General features: G+C 37.1%; 1 protein-coding gene across 3 annotated transcripts in view; it reads left to right on the top strand.

Moving 5' to 3' along the window:
• MTNR1A (melatonin receptor 1A) overlaps window positions 1-22,547 on the top strand; it is a 62,215-nt gene that overhangs the window by 6,446 nt on the left and 33,222 nt on the right. Inside the window, exon 3 of one of the 3 annotated variants that reach the window (XR_012764105.1) lies at window positions 3,917-5,260. The exons of the other annotated variants lie outside the window; for them this stretch is intronic. The gene's annotated coding sequence lies outside the window, so the exon portion shown is untranslated. Of the gene's footprint in view, window positions 1-3,916; window positions 5,261-22,547 lie in introns of those variants that run through there. 3 annotated transcript variants of the gene reach the window in all.

The following is a 22,547-nucleotide window of genomic DNA, read 5'->3' as shown; positions in this document are numbered from 1 at the left end:
CATTATCCATAAAGAGAAGGCAAACTTACACCCCTTCCTCGAAGAAACACCTTGCACTGGAAGTGAAAGATTTTCATCTGATTCTTTTCGTTTTTTAAATGATCTAATATAGTACCAGACCAGAGTTGGATATGCTTTTCAAAGAATAGTTATTACCTTATTGGTGGTCATAAAAATGCAGCTCTTTATCATCTCAGCGTCCTTACCTGAGTTAGGAACTTGAATTAGGTTGTCTGGGTTTTGTGGAGGGGGTGAGTTGGGTTTTCTTGTGGAGGATGCCTCATCTTTTCCATTGCTAGAGTTGTGAGAAAGTCCTTCAACGCTTCACTTGAACTTCCTAATCTCCCCTAACTCCTAAGATCTGCTGCTCTCTAAAACAAGAGAGACTAGAAGCAGTTCATTCCATACCCTGCTGTGCGTGACCAAACACTGGAATTCTCTTTCCAAATACATGTTAATCAACTGAAAGGTTCATGGATGGTTCCACATTAATTATATTTTATTTATCCGTCCACACCTTTAAGCACTCCTCGCTTGGTGCTTGGTATTGTGTGAGGTCAGTCAGTAACATTGCTTTTGTTGGTTGACCTTCTCAGATGCACCCAGGTGCTAGCGTAGTGTGGTTACAGTGCGGCTGTCAGTACTGCGTTCTCGGGCCAGACAAGATGGCCAAAGTGATGAATGGGTATGAGTACAGGCATCAGCCTTGAAACTGGTATCCAGTCACACCGTAGAGAAGTTTCAGCGGCTACCTATCTTTGTGTGTGTGTTCTGGGGAAGAATCATGAATGTTCTTTCCCCCCTGGCAGTAGCTATGGATTTTATTTGGTGTTCAGGTTTTCCAGACTGAGCGATGCGGAGTTTTCTACTCCTTAGTCTTACTTGATTTTAAGGACACATTCATCTCCCTGTCTGTGTCTGGGAGAAAAGAAGTGATTTCATTTTCAGAGGTGAAAGAGTATTCTTAGCCCAATACCGTTAGGGTACAGACATTTTTATATTAGAGATATTGAAAAGAAGGTACCTCTTCGTATGAATTTTCCTCATTAGCAGCCACTATTTGCCCCGTCAGTCAAACATCACAAAATCACTTGTAAAATGAAGAATTGTAATACCTTTTTATCCTCCTTCAGCACTCTCTATAGATATTTTTTTTTCCTTAAGTAACAGCATCCACAGGCTTATTTTGAGGCTAGAGATTGTTGAAAATATGGGACTTACATATTATGAAGAATCGAAGCTTGCATAAATGCGAATAAATCAGTTACTTCAATTGATTTTTTTGTTTAAATTTTGTTCAAGAATTAATAGTTTATAAATATAAAACCCTGCCTGTTTTTATTAACAGTTTATGTGTATTTTGCATTAATATGTCTGTCTTAATTATAGCAATTATTTGCATTAAAGGTATGTCTCCAGATTATCTGTGGCTGTGTAATTCTGGGGTCTGCCTTCTGTAATTGGAGTATTGTAATGTCCTGTAATGCCTGCACCTAACATGCAGGTTCACATAATTTCAACTTACAAAACCTATGTTCTTCCTCACATTTCCATTATGACATATTATATCTCTGAACCTTCCCTGAGTCTCTGTTACTGAATTAATTCTCACCTAGAACAAAGGATTGAAAGGGACCTCAATCATCAAATCCAATTTCCATGTGTAGTAGGTGTTCATACAAATCCTTTCAGAACCACCTTTCTCCTCAAGTTACTGCTTTTTCTCCTTATTCCAACTCAGGAAGGGTATTCTCACTGCCTAAATGTGTTTTCTGTCAGTTTATATGCTTTTGCTATTGTACCAATGTTACTTAACATTACTTAACATCTCTCTGCTCTTGTAATGAGTGAGAATAAAACTGTCACCTCTTGGCTGTCACTTTGCTAGTCCAAAAAAGGTGGATATCAAATTCTATTAGTTTATTTACAAAATAACTTTTCCCCTTCTGCAAGAGAGTACTACCCTCAGGAGCATGCCTCCTCTCTGTAAATACTTTCCCTAAAAGCAAAATCCTGGTTCTATTGAAACCATTACAAACCTCTTACCAAGGTCAGTGCCCACCTCCTTTCACTTTTTTGGCTGCGATGCTTGTCTATGAGTAAGAAGGCTGCTATACTGTTAACAGCCTTAAACCCAAAATGAGGCAAGCAGAGAAGTCTTTACCATAACTCTGGAGTCAGAACAGGATTTTTGTTGGATCACTGGTACCCTTGCAATAAAGCTGATTACAGATTAGGGTCATAAGTGCCCGATCTGCATATCCTGATGTGGGTGCCTCATGGGAAGCCACTTACAGTTTCATGTATAGTAGGTACACAAGCTATTAAGTCTGAGAATTGATGCTTCAGGAACACCTCTGGGAATGAAGAAAAAACAAGACCATCTATTACTGCAGTGCTGTCCTTTCTAGGGTTTGTTGGGGTATTTTTTGTTTAACAGATGAAAATTATGTTACTTAGGTCAAGGACAGTTTACTGGTGTTAGAGTTGTCTGGTCAGATCACATCAATTTATCCTTGATATGAATCCTTGTCCCCTTATGCTTTCTAGAAACTCATAGTTCTTTCATATGTTCATTAAGCAGAATAAATTTCAGAATTGGGGTTTTGCTGCTATAGTTTCATCATACAGGTTGTCTGGTGGTTCTGATGCGAAATACGTCATCATATACACGTCTGATGTTCCTTTGGAAATTTCTCTTAGCAGTCTGACTACCTCTGGCCGTTAACTTTTCAGTTCTTATTTTGTTTTTTTTTCTTGTCTAAAAGACCATACTGTTGAGAATCTCTGCAGTGCCTCATGAACCCATCTTATTCTCCCCTCCTGATGATGTAACGCATTCCAATACCTGTTGCTAAGGATTTTCTTAGCATTGGCTGTGCCTTGTTGTGGGGATATACAGAAACACATTTATATTAAAGCATACAAAAATCCTACTGATTTTTACTAGGCTGTAGAAGATAATCATACCAAAAGTTGTTTCATTTTGTGGTATACTTTGGGTTTACGAACTTACGGATGTATCTAGAAACATTTCCTCTAATTATTTGGGTATTTTTGCAGAATGTACCTTTTCATTTTCCTTTTTTTTTAATGCAGCATCAACTGGCACATTGCAACTCATATTTTTTGCATATTGCTTGTGAATATACCCACTCTCTTTAGAAATTAGGATCTGTCGTGTAGGAGAACAATCTTCAGCATGTCTGACAGGAAGGACAGTAATGTTTCCTTATCTTTCCTCCACCTAGACACAGGTGGTGGGTGTAGTTCATGGTATGAATTACAACAGTTTCAGTGTTTCTGTAATTCATGCTTACTGAGACAGTTCCCACAGGGATTTTTGTACTGGTGAATGTCATGTAAACATAGCTTTTACTGGCCAAGCTCGTGCTAACTATTCTCCACGTAAGCGTCCAGGATGAAAGAGTTAACACAGTAATCCTCATCAGGCTGGGTAAAACAGCTTTTCATCTCCTCTGTGTACTGGTAAGTACAGAGAACACAGCAGAACCAAGTTTGTGTCTTCGCATATATTAAATACCTAATGTAGACCTCAAAATGCAGTCAGACTTTCTTGCAGCAAAGGCTTTTGAACATTGTTTTTAGCAAGTAATTGGGCATTTCTTTTGCAGCTTCTCTTAGAAATTTGTGTACATACTACTCCTGTTTTTTGCAGCTCTTCCCTTGGTTCCTTTTTGTCTTGCCCATTCAGTATATCCCACTACTGGGAATCTCTGCAGTGCCTGATAAGATTGTCAACTATGAAAATTGTGTTGGTTGCTGGAAACCTGGCTTGATTTTCATAGTTTTTATGTCCTAATACTTGTCTTGTTCATAGATGCTCTCCTCCAACAATATTTTGTGTCTACCCTAACACGTTTACTTTTGCTCAATTATTTTTTGCCATTCCTAGGAATTTGTCGTGCGTCTGTTCATACATTTGCACTTTTTCTTTGGACGATCCATACCTACTGGATATTATGCTGAAGATGGCATCAAGATGACCACTACTGTACTGGAGAATAACTTTGCACTATCCTTGTTAAATTGTTTGCTGCTGATTTTTTTTTTTCCTCTTTTCTTTTTTCACTGCATTTTTCCATTGAGGATAGATCTGTCAGGTGTTGTCTGAAAGGCTCTTGTTTTACAGTTGTTATTGACTTGGGTCTCTCCCTTTTGGGATCCATTACACATTCTGTGAAAGCTGTTCTTTATACACTCTGTAGCAATAGAATACTGAGATGCTGCACTGTCTTAGGGGCATTACGAATACTAGCATTTTAAAAGGAGGTTGAGTGCAGCTATTGCAATTATTCCTGGTAAGCATTTCTTAATGTGTACTCAGTGACAATCTAGGGGAGATTATACAGTTGTACAAAGCTTGCACTTGCACCTTGTTAATACTGCTGTACAGCAATCATTATCTAAAACGTGCCATAAAGATGTGGCTGAATCTGACAAACATGTAAAGGCACGAGCATGAATGGCAAAAAAAGAAGAAAATAAGCTAAGCTGAAGCAACCTAGTGGATGTAGAATTCGCAGTCTGCTTGTTGTCAGTGTTTGTTTTGTACTGGGGTATCCCATTTGTCAAAATGGTGGTGCATCCCTTCATTGTAAGCTTTTCTAGTGGGTCTTCTCTTTTACTTTTCTCAAGCTGTTGCAGTGACAGGGCTTTGCTGCCAGAATGCTTACTGGAGTCTAGCTGCCTGAGCACATCTTTCTCGTGCAGAGATGACTTCATAGACTACCACCAAAGCAGTGAATTGATTTCTAAGACCCTTTGCTTGTATTCAGATATTCATATTATCTCCTATCCCCGTATTTACTCAGAAAACTTTCTTGATCAGATCCAAATTTCACAGAGGTTTCACCTGTTTCTGTCTTTTGAATTGCTGGCCATTCCTTGTCGTGACTGAACAGAATGTTTGCTTACTTTACTCAAAACCGTGAAACTTGCTTGTCTTGCAAATAAATCTCCCAAATAATTAATTTGCTTGTGTTGCTTTTTAGTCTACAGTCTTATACAGGTATTCCAGTGAAGTAAATGGAATTTCCAGTAGTAACACTGGATGGCAGCTTCAGTAGATGTTTAATTTAAGCTAAAACCCATTCTGAAGAACTATTAATTAACATTATTTTAAGAATTTATTTTGTAGAAGCATTTCTACATACTCATATGATAAGTACAAATGTAGTATGTGACCAGCTACTTTTTCTAGAAACACTAAAAAACAGACACTTTTAGTACATTGGAATGTTACTAGAAATAAAGGATTGTCTAATAATCATCTGTAAATTTAAATAATATTTTGCCTTCTGTACTCAGGAACTCTGAGCCTCTACTGAGGCAAGAAGAGAGTCAGATGAGCTGCCAAGTTAGGAATGCAGTATAACTGGAAAAGTTAGATTAATGTCAGCTGTAGTAGGGCACTAATTAGCCAATAATCGAAAACCAACCTTCCTCTCACAGGTGTAAGTGTGGAGTTACTTATTAGAAGTAAGCTACTATGCTCTTTGCATGTGTGCCTATGTGGTTATGTAGGGCTAGAGTCTGTCTGTCCTACTGGAGACCGTTCTCAGGTTTAAAAGCTCCACACCCCACCCAGTGACTGCAGCTGCAGTAGTGACACTACTCATGGTGGACAGAAAGGACCTCACTGCAAGGTTTCAGTCATTCAAAGTGTTTTTAGTCCACAGGGTGTCATTCAGCTAGCAGCTCCAAAATGACACTGTTCTCTCTCATGCTTTTGTGCTTTATTTTATTTCTTTTGCTCCTGGAAAAAAAAAAAATTGGACCCTTCAGAGCCCAGAACATTTTGGGTTGAGTTTTTTTGCAGTTGGTGTTGTTTGATAAGTATCCTGATTTTGATAAGCACCCTGACTTGTTTTCCCTGAAATTAATTATTCAACTTAGTTTTTAGCTCCAACTTGGAGTTCTCCTCAGTCACCACGCAGAACATTACAGCTACTTCACGGATACCTCTGCACCATCCGTGAGAGATGGACATGCATGATACTAGACCCCATCCATAAGTCTTGTCACGAGGAGACTTTCCAGAAGGAGCTGCTCTTTTGTTCCAGACATCTTGATTCCACCAGGCTCCTGACCATTTTAGATTGCATATTAAGAGAATTTATTTGATTCAGTTCTCCCACCTGTTCATTATTTGACAAGGATAATGAAACAGTTTGCTGCTCATAACTAAAACAAAACTGCATGTTATCCAGAATGCCCTAAATTACTGAATAATAAATGGAAGGGGGCATGGTTCATTTTGCCATTTTCTCTTGCCCTTTATTTCTCTGGAGTTTTCAAGCAGCTTTAGGTTATTTCTCCAGCTCTTCAACAACAAATTGTAGCAAGCTCTCCAGTGTTGTTATTTGTGTTCCTTCAGAAGATCAGACTTAAAAAATCTTCTGTTGAAGTTCTAAAGAAAGGGCATCAGTTGCCCTTTTCCTTATTGTCTTCCATAACCATCTGCTGAGTCCTCTGCAGACTTCATTGACTCTGTATCCATACTCAAAGTTCAGAAGTGACCTTTTTATTTAAGTCTGTGTCAATATACCGAATACTAAATTTCTGAGCGCTTGTGTACATGTGACCTCTATTTCTCATTCTCCCTGGCACTTTTGCTTTTACTACTGTTCTCCTATTTTTTTGTCCTTTTATCTATGGTGATTTTCCTTCCATATTTGTTCCTAGACAAATCTTACAATTCACTACATTTCCTTAGATCCGCTCATAGATCTTGCTCTATGTCATGATTTTCAAACTGTCAGTGTGGAAAATAGCTAAATCCATTGGCTTCTGTTGTTTTTTGCAGTTCATAGGCAATTATTTCTACATGTATTTTCTACATCAAACCCTACATCATTTAAAGCTGTGACTACACTTAGAAAACAATGACTGTAAAAATTACACTTTAGCACTTCATATTTATTCTGCATCTGCAACAAATCCATTCAGTTTACAAATCCTTGTGCAACACCAGGAATGTTCAGCTGTGAAGATAAGTCTTTTCTACGTAGGTAGATAGGCTTGATAGTATTCTAGTTAATAACTACTACTAATAGTATCTGAAAGAAAGTGCAGCAATAACATAATTTCAGTCAAAACAATTTCAAAAGATAAGAATTTTGTAGAGAAAAAAGCCAAAATTGAACTATCTGAAATACAGTATTACTCTGCAAGTGTCTTAGAAACATTTACTGGCAAATGTTCTTTGCTTCTTGCTGTTTCAAGTTCTTGTTTGGATTATGGCCACTGGAAGAAAAAATCTGCTTGGAGTCAAGCTGTTGAAACTGGTACCTAATGCTTTGTAAATTGTCCAGACAGGTTACTTACTTTGTTGACTCAGCATTGCCTTCAAAATTTTGTGGTGTACTGGCACCATTCTGAGAGGAGGGGCTGTGGAAAAAAGGGATTAATACGAGTCTTGAAATTAGTCTCAGTTAAGTGTAGCAAATAGTAGAATAATTCTGAACCTGAAACTCATAGGCACCTGAAATTCCCATCTCCTAGTTTTGTCAATCAAGAAATAAAACCACTGTAAGTTACCTTTGTCACCAATGATTTATACAGCTAACTATTGTTTGGGTCTAAACTGTTTTCTCTGATACCCTGTAAAGCCCTTTGCGCAGTAATAGTGTATACATTCTGCAAACTGTTGACACCAAAAAAATAGGCTACAGAAGTACATAATGAAATAAGAAGAGTAAGGCCTTTCTAAGTATGGAACAAAAATATGAGGTTTTTCAGAATTCTGTATCAGAAAAATCTGGACTTGGCTGTAGGTAGAAGTAGTGACTCTCTTTTAAGGACCTGTGTGTTTCCTGGCGATGATTCTGTCCAAACCTAATTGGACAGGAGGCCTTTGGCTTTGGAACTGAAGATGCCGCAGATGCCGAAGGATCATATAGGTACTCAGTTTCCAGAGCTTGTGAAGTTCTGTAAGAGTCTGTAACACTTTGTAAATGAGACTTGGACAATGTAAAAAGTCAGTTCAGGACAAGAAAGATATTAGATCACATGCTGATTTAAGATATAGGCAGATTTAAGAAAAGGCAGTTATGTATAGGAATGCCATAGGCCAAATTAATCATAGATCTGAAGAAGGAGAAGGACTACGGTGACCTCTTTGATTCCCTTCTATACAGACTGAATTAGGAATATGACTTTAAGGTCTATTTTTTTCAACTGAAGTAATGCTCAGCATAACCTTGGAATGATTTTCCAAGAAAATTAAATATCATCTGGAATTGACAGAAGTATGTTTTATTTTTACCCATATTTTTTATATATTTTTTGACATTTTTTTGAGGCATATATGATGATAAGTAATTTCTTCTCAGCTGAGAATCTGTTTGTTTCTTATGTTACAGCTGTCTGTCTCCTGTTACAGCTACTGTTGTAATATTGTAAAAGCTCAGTTCCTGAGCCATTTTTGGGCTTCACTGTTTGAATGATACTGGCTTATGTGTGGCATCCTAGTTCTGCTGTTGAATTTACTTGTTGCAATACATTGTTATATTCCCATCAACATTTCCCAGCTTCATTCTGGAACAGTCTTTTGTCTCAGCAGGACCGTCAGTGATTCTTTATCTGAAAAAAAGGTGCAGGGAATATAATTTTCCACAGCATTTCTGTGCCATATAGAAGCCTTATACCAGACTATGACTGCAGCTCTTCTGTCAGTCAGCTTGTTTTTTCCATGGAAAGAACATATAGTTAGTGTATTTGATTTCTTTCATTATGTCCTCGACGTTATCTGATCCAACTTACTGTTTTCTGTCACTGCTTTCTTCAGTGCCTCCTCATATTGTCTCTGAGTTTGTATCATGTCCTTAGCTGTTGGACGGATGCCTATAATGTCCCTGAATTAGTTTCTTAGTTCTTTTGTCAAACTATTTCTCTGTTGACAGTTCCACCAGTTGACTTTATCCCCCAAAAAATATGAAAAAATCTGTAATACCATGTATCTAGTGTGCCCAGTTTAGCTGATTCTTCATTTTTTTTTGTCAATATCCATTTTTCTTATCCAGAATAGTTCATTTGATTTCACCACCTATTTGATTATTTGATCTTAAATATTTGTGGTTAAATGCATAGACTCTTCTTATTTCTTAATAGCTATGTTAGGATCTTCAAGATCAATACAAATTGTAGTTGGGAGGGTTAGGGCTGTGCTATTAACCTTCGTCGTGACAAAATCACACTGCTTATGGTTCTTCCCTTTTGAGGTGTGTTTCTGAGTCTCTTGACCAAAATCAATTTTTCTGAAACTTGTGTATTTCAAAGGAGTATATGAATCATTACAAATGTACAATGCTCAGGAATGCCCCTAGCCCCTCAAAGAATTTCAACCACTGCACAATTAGATTTATTTCAGTGATGGATGCATTTGTTCAGAGCATGCCTTGTTTAGCATATTTAGACTTAGCAAAAAGGAAGCTTTTCAGCTTCAGTGGCACTGTAGAACTTTTCAAGAAAAAGTATTTAGAACTGTCCTTATTCTGGACTGTTGCTTCCATTAAGGTCAACTCACCTCACGCTTTTTGGATTCCTTCATATCTCAGAAGCACAATGTCAGACTACCTTATCTGAGGGAGAGCTTTTTTCACTATAAAGTCAGCATCCATAATAATGCTGTACATTGACCTCAGTCCCTTTAAAAAGGTTGAGAGATACATTCTCTGAATACAGTGAAGGATACTAAATTCCAGTTCCAGGCTTTATAGGTGATTTATTCTGTAGTGCTTCAGAGGTGAGGCAGAAATTTGTGAATTTATCTTTTGAGTAAGAAGTCATCTATTCTGAATATGGCAGGTTGTGATTTTGTTTTCCACATTTGTGACCCGTTACTTCAAAACTTGTGTCTGTATATAGACTCGGTTGTGGGGACTGTTGTATATATTCCATATATATAATTACATGTATTAATTTCTGACTTTAAAGTTTGGTGCTCTCCCTGCTCTTTCATGAGTGGTCTATGAGTCTGTCAGTATGCAATTCAGTCTTGTTCTTCCCATACATTTTTAAAACTATTTTTGTGCAGCTTGTGATATTTTGGAAATGTACCTTGCATGCTGCAAGAATGATAACTTTAAAAGAAAACACTGGAGTTTTTCTCCAAATATTCTTCCTTATAAATACCTTTTGTTCACAGAAGTGTTTTATTCAGAGACTACATGTCCAATAAGCTTCAGAAAATTACCTTGAAATGAACTGTGTAATTAGATGTTTTTTTATGATCATGTACTGAGGCAATTTCCTACTTAAGTTTGCACAGCTGTTTTTGGATGAGATGATACAATGAAGATAAACATTAGAAGATGATGGGTTTATTTTTTGTGGAATTGTTCCAAAACATACCATTTTGAGAGGCATCGGTTAGGTGGCAATGGTAGTGGAGTTCATGAGACAGTGATTCACCTGATCTGCTGGATTCCGCTACAGCATTGTCTTCTCAGTATAACTGTAACTACATATCTGTTACTGGATTACAGATATTGCATACCATCAGGTAGATTATGTGGCATCCCTTCAAAAAGTTTATTTCCAGCATTTCCATATAATGCCATTTAAAACTCTTGTCTCCTTTTACCCTTGCTTTGATCTAGGTACACCATGAAGATCATTGAATTAAACATAGGAGTTGGTCACTAATGATACAAAATTCAAAAGCTCATGTGAATTCTTTTACCATTCTGTCAGCCCCTTTAGCCATGCCATTTAACTGACTTTTCGGCCTCATATTGCCTAGCTTCAGTGAAAACACAACTTTTGGATATTTCCCTTCTTTGTGTATCAAATGACAGTTCAAATAATGTCTAATACGCCCTAGAATGCATCTTCTCTCATTTTTTGCACCAGTGCCTAAAGTTCCTGATGTGTCTCACAGAGCTGGCCCTAAAATCTCCATTTTACCAGGTGAAATAAGTGTTGTCATCTCTTCCACCACATTTCCATAGCTTTCCATGCTGTTGAAATCAGAAACTTCACAGAAGATACTGGACTCTGCTGAAAGCAGGAGATGGGCCTGAGTCGCATTTTTCTCCCTGCTAAGATTGCTCACATCAGTGAAGTTAACACTGTTTTGAAGTGTACATAGGTGAAATCAGTGATCATCCCCTCAGTCTGGCCAAAAAACACTTCGCTGTACTTGCCGGGAAAGACTATAGTGCTGCTTATTTACAGGCAGCTTTGTCTGTTTTCTCCTTAGACCAGCATGTCTGATGCCCATGTTCAGAAGACTGCACGTTAACTGTGAATAGATTTACAGTGAGAAATTCCAGTCTCCTTTAACCTGTGAAATTTTAAACTTCTAATAGAATTGTTTATATCCTGGTAAACAAGTTGAAATACCAGTTGATGGTGACTATGTGTGTGTGAAAATTCTACTGACAGCTGTAGAGTAGTCAAAAAATATAGGCATGGCATCGCTTTAAAATCACTACAGGAAAAGCTAGTAATGCTTGCTACTACAGTTATGGTCTTTGCCATACAAACTGCAGACATTGAAACTTATGTTTATCACACTGACGTTGATTTTAAAAGACAATGAATGACTTTGACTTGAAAGTATTATCATCATAGAATTAACACACTTTTTACATTAAAATACTAGTCTAGGACCAGCAGCCAAATATTTTCTCTCATAAAAGCAACAGCAAATCATACAGACTCCTGAAAAAATCTTGTCTCTGAAGAAACTAAACAGCAAAGCTGAGGTCAAATAGAGTAAACCACAAATCAAGCTGCTAGCGTGACTCAGAGATTTGTTAATACAGCTGCAAACTGTAAACAGAGATTTTCTAAAAAGTGTTGGAGTGGTCCCACTCTTGATATGCAGTGGTTTAAATACTGAAACTGTCATGACTAGTATAAGGGGAAAGCACAGATTTGGAAGCAGTCTCTTGTTTTCATTTCCACGAGCCTAATCTACTAATGTGAAGAAGTATTTTCTAAACTGTAGGAAAAACATGAAAGAGACTTAGGTTTATGGCAACAGAAATGAAATTACATAGCAGTAGGAACAATATTTACCAGTGTCATGCTTATCTATACTGCCCCTGTCATGGATTGCGCTTGTATGTAGTAAACATTGTAAAAGCACCAGAAAAGAGGTCCCTCTTAAAAGGATTGTAATCAAGTAATTAGGAATTGGGTTCGTGCAATTATTTATTATTTGAGGTCTGGTCATAGCAGTATTCTGGAATTCTCTGCTGATCATTCATTCCAGATGTGTGTCACAGCTATAACTTGTATTACAGTTGGGTAAGAGATGTGGCAGACTGAAAGCCTGTTTAATGTATATATGTATGTATATATACTATGCATATCATATACTAGGGGAAATACATATACCTGTTATATGACATCTTTTATATTGCCTGGAGCAGCACCCCTTACAATAATAATTTCATTTTTAATTGACACCTGCATACGTTTGGCTGCAGATATTTAGATTATCTGCCCTCTCAGTATGTAAGAATACATCTATCGATATATTTTTCTTCAAACATAACTTCAGATGGACTATCTCCAACTGTTCTTTTCACTTCAGTGCCGTGTTTCATCTATCAGATGAAAATCCAGAGCCATCTGCCCCATTGAATTCACCTATGCTGATTTTTCAAATTGAATTGAGAGTTTCACAGTAGATTTTAATAACAGTGGCATTGTCCACGTTTTGTTGTGGGAAAGTGGGGTGTCTGTCCCGCCACAGAGTTGAGGAGTTTCCTCCTTAATCTGCTTTAAATCAAACAAATAGATCCTTAACTGATCACAGAATCACAGAATGTTCGGGGTTGGAAGAGACCTCTGTGGGTCATCTAGTCCAACCCCCCTGCCGAAGCAGGGTCACCTACAGCAGGCTGCACAGGACCTTGTCCAGGTGGGTCTGGAATATCTCCAGAGAAGGAGACTCCACAACCTCCCTGGGCAGCCTGGGCCAGGGCTCCGTCACCCTCAGAGGGAAGAAGTTCTTCCTCAAGTTCAGATGGAACTTCCTCTGCTTCAGTTTGTGCCCGTTGCCCCTTGTCCTGTCACTGGACACCACTGAAAAGAGTTTGGCCCCATCCTCTTGACACCCACCCTTGAGATATTTGTAAGCATTTATAAGGTCCCCTCTCAGCCTTCTCCAGGCTGAACAAGCCCAGCTCCCTCAGCCTCTCCTCGTAGGAGAGATGCTCCAGTCCCCTCACCGTCCTCGTAGCCCTCTGCTGGACACTCTCCAGCAGCTCAGCTCCTACAGCTGTGACAGTCAGCTGCAGCTGACCTGTAATGATCTTTGCTTATTTAAATTCAATTTCAAGCCATAAGAAGGTATGGTATTTTCTTATTCAGTAAGACATCTGCCCACTCAAGCAAAAACACAACTTGGTTGGATACTATCAGGTAGATTAAGTGGCATCCCTTCAAAAAGTCTTTATTTTTAGCCTTTCCACATAATGCCATTTAAAAGTGCTTACGCACTTTTGGTGTGTTTTACATCTTTGTAGAGGCTTCAGTGATGACACTGGGATTGGCGAAGCAGTCCTCTAGACATCTTTGTTTACAGCTGGAAGCTGTGTAGGGTGGATGGGAATCACCTGTAGCAAGATATGCTCGTGAGAAACTGCTAGAGGTAAAAGACTAAGTTGCGTACCAGGAACTGGAGCTTTGCAATGGGTGTTATCCATGTGCATGCTCTGCATCACCTTCTGCTCTCCCCATCCCCTTATCAAAGTCCCTGATACATCAGGACTCTGCAGTTCAGAAGAACTGAGAGGTGGAAAGAAGTACCAGCTTCACTACCCCAACTGCAGAGCAGAGAGAACAGCAGGACAGCTGAGCTTTACAGGAATATCCTTGAGAGGAACTTTCCAACTGGAGGGTGTATGGTGCACGTACCTCCCATAGTGTTAAGGGCATGTACATAGTTCAGAAGAACTGTAATTTTTAGTGAGTGTCTTTTTCTCCCTGAGAGGGAGGGATCTTTTGTGTTGTGGGAACTACTGACTGGGGAACAGTCCATTCTGTCCACTTCAGGAAAACCTGCGGAGGTTGGCAAGGCTTTACAGTTTGCTAAGAACCTTTTTAGAAGCTTAGTTCCTGCTGTCTTTCAAATATGGTCACCTCACAGGGGACTCATGAAGTTTCTTCTTCTTTTCTCGTGTGACCTTTTTTGTACAAGTGAAGGGGGAAAGTGGTCACTGCTGGGTTTTTTTGTTGTTGTTTCTTCAGACAGTGTTCTTTCTCTGAGCAGTTCTATTTCAGCACACACATTTTAAGGATGAGAATGCCCAAATCAGACAGTGCTTATCCCTGAAGCTGACTTATGTTTAAATGCTTTGCCGGTCTGGGGCTCAGCTGTGTATGTCACTATTGGAATGCCTGGAACTAAAAGCCGTTAAAAAAGACTTTATTTGTTTTCCTTTTTTTTTCTCATCTAAATTGACCTTAGGATTCAGATCTTTTTGAGAGCAGAAAATATTCAGGATACACAAAATGCTGCCACTGAATTTGCAACAAGTCCCAAGAATACTTCAGTTACTTCAGATAGTTCTGCTGTCTTCATCTTATTGCAACATCTCCACAAAAGCAGAGCATGATTGATGTATTAAACATCTAGGGAAAAAAAAAATTAGCATCAGTGCCAGTTACACTTGAGAAGAAGAGACAAATGTATTTTATTTTCTATCCAGATGCTTAAGGCACTTTCTGCTTAAATGACTCGACTCTTCTTCTGGTAAACAAAGTATTCAAAATGAAGTTCCGAAGACGTGTTTTTAGCAACAGTAGCTGGGAGATTTCTTATGTCACTGTATCTACATGCCTAGTATGTCCATGTTCCAGTCGCTCAAATCCATGGATTTATCTAAAATCAAAATCAGTTCTAACACACTGCACTCCCCTTTGGCTTATCCTTAGCTGCTTGAATTGTCACAAAAGTCATATTAATAGAGGCAGCTGCTTTTCATCAAAATAAAGTTTGTGATGCTGTTCTGTGAGTACTGACAGTCCAAAGATGTGCACATCAATTGCAATCCAAAGTTCAGAAAGAGCTTTAATTTTCTGGGGTTTATCTGTCTTTGTTGTTTTAAAGTTAATTTCCAGGTGATTTTATTCCACAATTTTAGTAGTCATTTTCCCCCATGTTTGAATCTTTTTCATATGAAAGCTCTTACTGATGTTATTAATCAGCCGAGGTTTTTCTGGTTTCTAAAGCCAAGTGGGTGGTTTGCAGAAAACAAATCTGACCATATCCAGCAAGAAAATGACTTCACTGTTTTGTGCCAGTGACTCCTTTCACTAGCGTGTCTTTTAAGCTAAATGCACTTTTTGCAAATTTTTTTCCTCCCAAAATTTCCAGAAGCATGACTGTTGTAAGAGAACAGCATCTCTCTTCAGAAAAGAGATGAAGTTACTACCTGTTGGACCGTCAAGCCAAATCTGCCTGACATGTATGCTTTGCCAATTAACACCTGCATGAAGCAGAAAGTCTTTTTAGACTCCACCTATATTGCAGTTATCCAGAATGGAAAAGTGTCTCCCATCAGTATTTTCAACAGTTTGGAAATTACAGAGCCACAATGATTGCTCTCTGGTTTCTACCTGGCAGATTGCAATGCCTGAAAAATGTTCTATGACATTATAATGGCACTTGAATTCTGAATGGGAAACATAAGCATGACCTTAAAATAAATAATTGAAGGTGCTTAAGAACTTACAGTATATATCAATGGTTTTTTCTACTTGGAAATTTTGATATGTTCCATTCTATCTCCTTTCAATCTCTTAGTCTTTTGTGCCCTCAGAATGAAATACTAGTAGCTCTCAACATACTAGATATATCAAATTCTGGAGAGATGAGAGCAAATAGCTGTTGTAGGATTTTCAAAGGGTCATCCAGTCTGCCTCTTATCCTACCTAACACAGGATCAGCTCTAGCAAAGTGACCCTGAAAAAGTATCTCCTAGGTCAATTCGTTATTGTATTTCAGAATCTGCTTGCTTATTTCTGTGCAGTAAGGTTATGGAGTAAAGACTGACTTTGTATCTATGCATACAGTAACTGCTTCCTAATTCTCTCTAGGAAGTGGTGTTTCTCTTCCTGCTCCTAATGGCACGCGGAATTGATGAAGAGAATCTCTGAGGGGTCTTTTTCACATGTCTGTGTCACATACAAAGATTAAAAATGCATAATAATTTTCCAATAACACATACTCATTTTTTCAGTAATATGAGATATATTCCTTTGTCCTTTATCCTTCACCTAAGACTTTACAAAGAAAATTCTCAGAAGACCTTGACCAATTAGAAACCTACTTTGAATTATTTGAATCATCTTATTGAGGTTTATGACAAAAAATGTCTGCATATGTTGGAGTGTTTACGGTTTTGGAAAGCAAAATCTTTAATTTCAAACTGTATTATATTTTTATCCTTCAAAATAGATTAGCATTTCGTAAAAGAAATAAATAAATTTTCAATATTATTACATCTTTTTTTGAGAAGAATAATGGATTTGTATCTATAGTTTGAGAGTGGTAAGATATGGGTTAACCTTGAATGTTAACAGTGAAGGTTGCATACTTGCCCAATGAAACAGTCTTTGTCTTCTTGCTGAAGTTTTGGGGATTTTTTTCCCCTTAAAGTTGTTTCCAGCACTGTACTGATGTTAATGATCCATAACTCTATCAGAACTTTCAGAACCTCATTATGAAAGCTCAGTAAGTTTCATGTCTTTCCAAATTCACCTTCAGATTCAGATTCTGTTTCTTTTATTCTGGTTTAGGTTTTTGGAATTTTTTTTTTAGTCTTTGTAATGATGACCAAGAAAAGCACCTTGGTCTGTTGATACTGGAGTAGTGATACTAGGATCTGGCCTTGGCTGATCACACAAGTCACTAGAACAGTTCAGTCTGTTTTTTGCGGATGAAATCTAAAAAAATAACAGAAAAAAGGAAAGAAAAATATATATCTTTTTAACTGCTTTTCATTCTGCTGATGATAGAAAGGGTAAACATTTTTTCTTTTATTGCTGGTTTCTGAGAGATTTAATTAATCCCCTTTTTGCGTAAGCTAAACAACTGAATATCCCTAGAAGCAAAACTTTCTTTTCTACCTAACAAGCCCTACATATTCTTTACTGATTCTAGGCCTGACAAAATTAATCCAGCTTTTTCACATGTCTTGCCACCTTTCTTACATAATGTCTTAGCTTCATTAGCCATGATTTTGAAGACACAAAATGACACTTCTTGTGGAAAAAAAATTTATAACAGTTCTTTGGTAGGTAACTCTTGCTATTATTTAGTCTTGCTTCATCTCCTGAAACCTGATTTGAGGTACTCTGTTTTGAAAATTTTTCCAGTGATTTATGCAATAATAACTCTTTATATCTAATTGAATCTGCAATTATTTCAAAGACAGCATTAAGATGATGAAGTCAGTTTTGTGTGACCCTTCGTATTTGGAAAGGAGGAGTGAAAGACAATATAAGAACAATCATGAATTATGTAGCCAGTCATGATACCAGTGTAAAACTTCAAATGCTTGAATTGGACAAACACATCAATCTTTAGTAAAGAAACTGAACCCCTTCATTTCAGCCCCTAAATCAAATAAATCATTCCTTTTGATCTAGTTTTGTTGGGGGGTTTTCCTAGAGTCTTAACTTTAATCAGCTTCTGCTTTACAGTCAGTGGACAGCTCAGCCCATTATCTTTGCACCATTCAACCTGTCAGAATTCATTAGCTTGCCATCTACAGAGAACTCCCTCTGCCACCAATTGCTTGTTAATTCATCTACAGCAAACTCTGAGGGATTTTGTTAAAGAGACATTTTAGGCAAAGTATTTGATTTATACTTCCTTTGGCACTATTTAACCAAAGGTTCAACAAACGTCAGATTTTTACAGCTCACTCAAGCTTGGTAAGATTTTTTGCTTCTCCAGATTTTGAAAGTAATCCACTAGCAGCGATTTTGGCAGTAGGTAAATACCACAATAAAAATCTTGTGTGTTATTACGTTGCACTGTTTAGAGCTTTTTTCCCTGTAGGGCAATTATCTTCATTAAAGGACACTAAAAATAATAAGTTGCAGCATCTTTCAATTTGCAAGTTCTGTAAGAGACATTAATTACTTGATGTATATCAAGTATATTTTTCTGAGATTGCTACAGGGTGTTGAAACTTTCTTCTCTTGGAATACAGTTTCTTCATTTTTGTTAAGCCTGAGATGCTTTTGTAAGAATGTCTCCCATTAGGAGGACCAACATCCTCTTTAACTGAAAACTAGTCATTTGATTTAATTCTTCTACTGGAATGCTAAACATTTTAAACAATAATGGACTTCAGTGTTGTATTGAAGATTATTTATAAAATGTCTCTTAAAAACTGAACACCTTTTCTTGTTGCCTTCACAGCAGAGTCATAAGAAAATAATCTGTCATACGCAGGAGTTCTTTCTCGTGAATGTATCCTCCTCCACAGTTTTTTTTTAGGCCAGAAAATACTTAGGCAATCAGAGAATATACAATGTTGTATCAAAGGACTAGGCACCAAAAAGTCTACTGATATGAGGCAGCTACAAACTTTTGAAATTTAACTAGTATGCTTGGGAGATTAAACAGTAGTGTAGAGATCTTATCTTAGACTGTTGACTGGTTTTATTTGTTCATTTGTTTATTATGAATTTTAAACTCTTATATCTCTGCTTCTTCAAGAAGAATGGGTAGTATTTAGCATTCTTATTTTCTTCTATCTACGATTTGTATCATAGTTTCTCTGTTTTTTAGAGTGTCATTCAAGTATTCTGCTGTAGAATACCAAGCAATGTACCTCAGTTAAGAGCAGAGTATCAGAGGACTCTATAAAATCCATGGAAATACCTCAAGAAGGCTGGTCAGCTGAGACAGAATTCTCCATCATGTTTTTGCACAGTGTCTCAGAGGTTCATAAGAGTGCCATACAGATGGTTGATAATAATGAGCACTATTATGACTTTTCTGAGAGCCATCTTTTTCTCATTAAGCAAACATCTGGCTGCTATTTGCTCCATTCCACTAGTAACTATTTCTGGTTCTTAGTTTTGTTATTGGGAGGAAGAGGAAGGCCTATTAATTATAACAGAAAATGAACAAGGTGGGAGGTTTCATTGAAAATGTATGAAGTTTCATTTTTCCCACTAAATATGTGGCAATATGGGACACAGAATGATATCAGAAGCCAGAACAATGAATGTTAGATGTATAAGTTGGAGCAGAGGTACAGAGGGACAAAGGAAAGACACGACAGTCATTAGTGTAGAACTACTGATAATACACGGTAAAGGATTAAGCTACCTGTGAGCTCCTCTTAAAAGGCAAGAAAGAGCTAAGAACTGAGAAATTAAAAACCAGTAGAATCATGGAATAAGAGAATCCCCTAAAGGGAATGTCACTGGAACGGGAGAAGAATAAAATATAGTCACATATTCCTATGAAGGTCTCACAGAAAAATGTATTGTCTATAATATCAAATATGTCAGGATGGTCACAGAACCACTGAAAGTGTAGAGACGTCTTTAATTTTTTAAAAGAGGCTTGCATCAGCACTTTCTCTTCAATAGATAAGAAGCAATGGAAAAGTTTGGAAGATAGAAAGTAGACCTCAAAGAAAACTGGAGTTAAGGAAAACAAAACTAGATGGGGAGAAAGAAAACAAGGAACTTCTAGGAGATCCTGTGATTTTTTTCTCAAAGAAAAAATAATACCTATAAAAAAAAAATAAGAACCATAGTAAGAAGAGAGTATTGTCTTTGAGAAAAAGACTCTTGATGCCTGACATCTTAATACCAGCTGACTGTTTAGTAAAGAATACCTTTATGAATCCTGTGTTCTCCCAGAGCTGAGCGCTAATTCAATGACTCGACAACAACATTACTAGAGTATAACTAATCACTTCCTCCTACAACTAGAAAATCTTTAACAAATGTTATCATAAGCAACTGCATTCTTATTGTGCAAAGTGATGCATAAAATGGAATACATTACTTTGGTTTGCATCTTAATGGTCTGAAAACATGGAACTTTTTTCCCATCTAGTGTCTAGTAGTAGAAATTACAACTAGTTGAATGCATTTTTGAATAATTACAGTATTTTAATTAATTTATAAAGATTTAAAAAAAAATATGAGCATGTTAAAGTCTTAGTTAGACCTAGTGGGTTATTTTGAAATTATTTCCTAGTGAAGAATTGATATCAGAACCAATTCTCATACTGAAATCAAGGAAAGTTTTACTGTTGATGTCAATGGGCTTTAAATTCCTTATTAGAATGAGAAACTAGGGAAAAAGAAAAGAAGAATTTCTTTCTTATAAAGAAGAATATCTTTCTTATAAAAGAAAAATCTCTGAAAAGTCTTTATTCTGGTCTCTAAAGTTTGGACACAAGATTCCAGAGGTGAAAAATAAGAGTGTCAGATTCAATTATTTTATTTTCTGATCAATTTTACTAGAAAATAAAGTAAAAAGAAGCAAATTCTGTGTCTTTCCCAAATATCTGTCACATCTTCATTCTGCTTTAATAAACAAGCAATTAGCCTTCTGAAGGTTTTTTTTGCTATTGTTAAATTATTTTTCTCAAAGACTCTTGAGTCTGATTTTTTAATCCTTACAGAAGCTGAAAATCCATTAAAATACAGTAGCAATTTTGTCCAGGTAATGATAGCTGGTTCATTTCAATCCCATCTATAGATGAAATTGTCATGAACATTTTATAGGTGCATGTTCATTCGCAGAAACTGCGGTTCATCTTTGCTAAGAAACATGCCTTAATTTTCATGATCACAAAGAATTACGTCTGTGATTATCTTTCTCCAAGCGAGTCCCCCAGCTTTTTTCTTGAACTCCTTACTGTCTATGTTCTGCTTTTGCACAAAAAGAAAAAAATGAACAAGAAAAAAATGGAAATTTGGCTTATTTAGACCTTTGCAGAGTCCAAATATTTTGGAGATACATATTAAAATATATATCCAAATACATTTTATCTGAAATAATCTGAATATTTTAGAAAATTCAGTGGTGTTTTCTCCCAGACAGGCGCATGAAGCAGAAGTGTGTAACAGTCATGGGTAACAGGGAGCACAACAGATGTGTGCAAGGGTACTCTTCAAACTAAGCCACAAAACATCCTAACCCAGATGCTGGAATGTCTCCAATACTAAAAGGCAGATGGCATTGTGGGACAGTGTTAAAAGCAGTGGGATATTACCTGCTGTCTTCCTCTATGCACTGTAACTTAAACTTCAGTTATCTCCAGAGTTTCCAGAACCATATTTTTTTAATCGTAGTTGCTAGTCATTTCTTCACTTATTCCTTATAATTGCTACAGTTTTATAAAATATCTTTATGGTTCTTTGTATTACAACTGCTTAATACAACCTGCTGTTAGTACTGCTGAAAAAATGTGACTGAGATTCTCAAAGAAGCCCAGAGAAACTAGATTTCTGGTTTCCACTGAACTTGAGTCAGAACTGGGCATCCACATCCCTGAGGCCCATTTTAGAACCTCAGCCCAAGGCTCTCCTATGAAGACATCTGCTACCTTATTACTTTGATGTCTTTGCTTAGACTGACCAAATCTCGGTCGGTTAGTTTCAGGAGAAGGTGTAGGAATACTCTGTGTAGGGCAGAGGTGCATGTTACTCTGCTCTTCATATTGATAGTAGCAAGCAACAGAGTAAAAGGGAGGAAAGATAAATAGAAGTGTTGACCAGGAGAATTACTCAATGTAATTTGGTTACCCCTTGTCTGAATGCTACAGTGCAGTGAGACGATGCTGTGCTAGTTCCATGAGGTGACAGAAGATGAATTGACAAGTGAAGAAAGATATGAACTTTCATTTGATTGTCATTTGATAGGTGAGAAGACAAGGATGCAAGTACATTTGGGGGTGGAGGGCCGGGAGGAAAACGTGATCAAGCAAAAGACTGACACCTTTCCCCAAAATGATTTGGATTTGTTAGGTTGTTTGGTTTTTTTTTAAGAAAAAATACAAAAAGGAAAGAATGTCAAGATTTTCAGAAGCTCCCAAATTCTTGATGAGGTTATATTCTAAAGTGTAAATATATCTGAACATGAAGGAAAAGAGCTCTGCAAACAGAACGGTTGGTTTAGTCATGTGGAAGTAGATAATTTTATGTAGAGACAGCCAAATACAGAGTTTAGACAGGATTCTATACAGCTACTTTAAATAATTGGGAAAATTTATTGTTTTCATTTATCCTTTTACAAATGTACCTTCACTGAGATTTTTCTGACAGTTCTCTTAGTAATATTCCAGTGCCTCTTACAAAGTAAGGGCTTGATTATTAATCAAAATGTGTAACTAATTAGATAAACCAAGGTACCACATGTATAAAAGTAATATATTTATAATGGAAGGATATGTAAAAGGGAGTACTTCATATGTTAAGGACAGCTTCATACATAATGTATAGCAAACATGACTACTTAGCAAGGCTGAAATGTTCCAGACCATGATTTCCAGAAACGAGTAGTCAGATTATCTGAA

The sequence above is a fragment of the Opisthocomus hoazin genome, chromosome 5, assembly GCF_030867145.1.
Source record: "Opisthocomus hoazin isolate bOpiHoa1 chromosome 5, bOpiHoa1.hap1, whole genome shotgun sequence".
NCBI classification, from domain to species: domain Eukaryota; kingdom Metazoa; phylum Chordata; class Aves; order Opisthocomiformes; family Opisthocomidae; genus Opisthocomus; species Opisthocomus hoazin.
The sequence above is the reverse complement of the archived record's forward strand: the minus strand, read 5'-3'. Positions and strand labels throughout refer to the sequence as shown.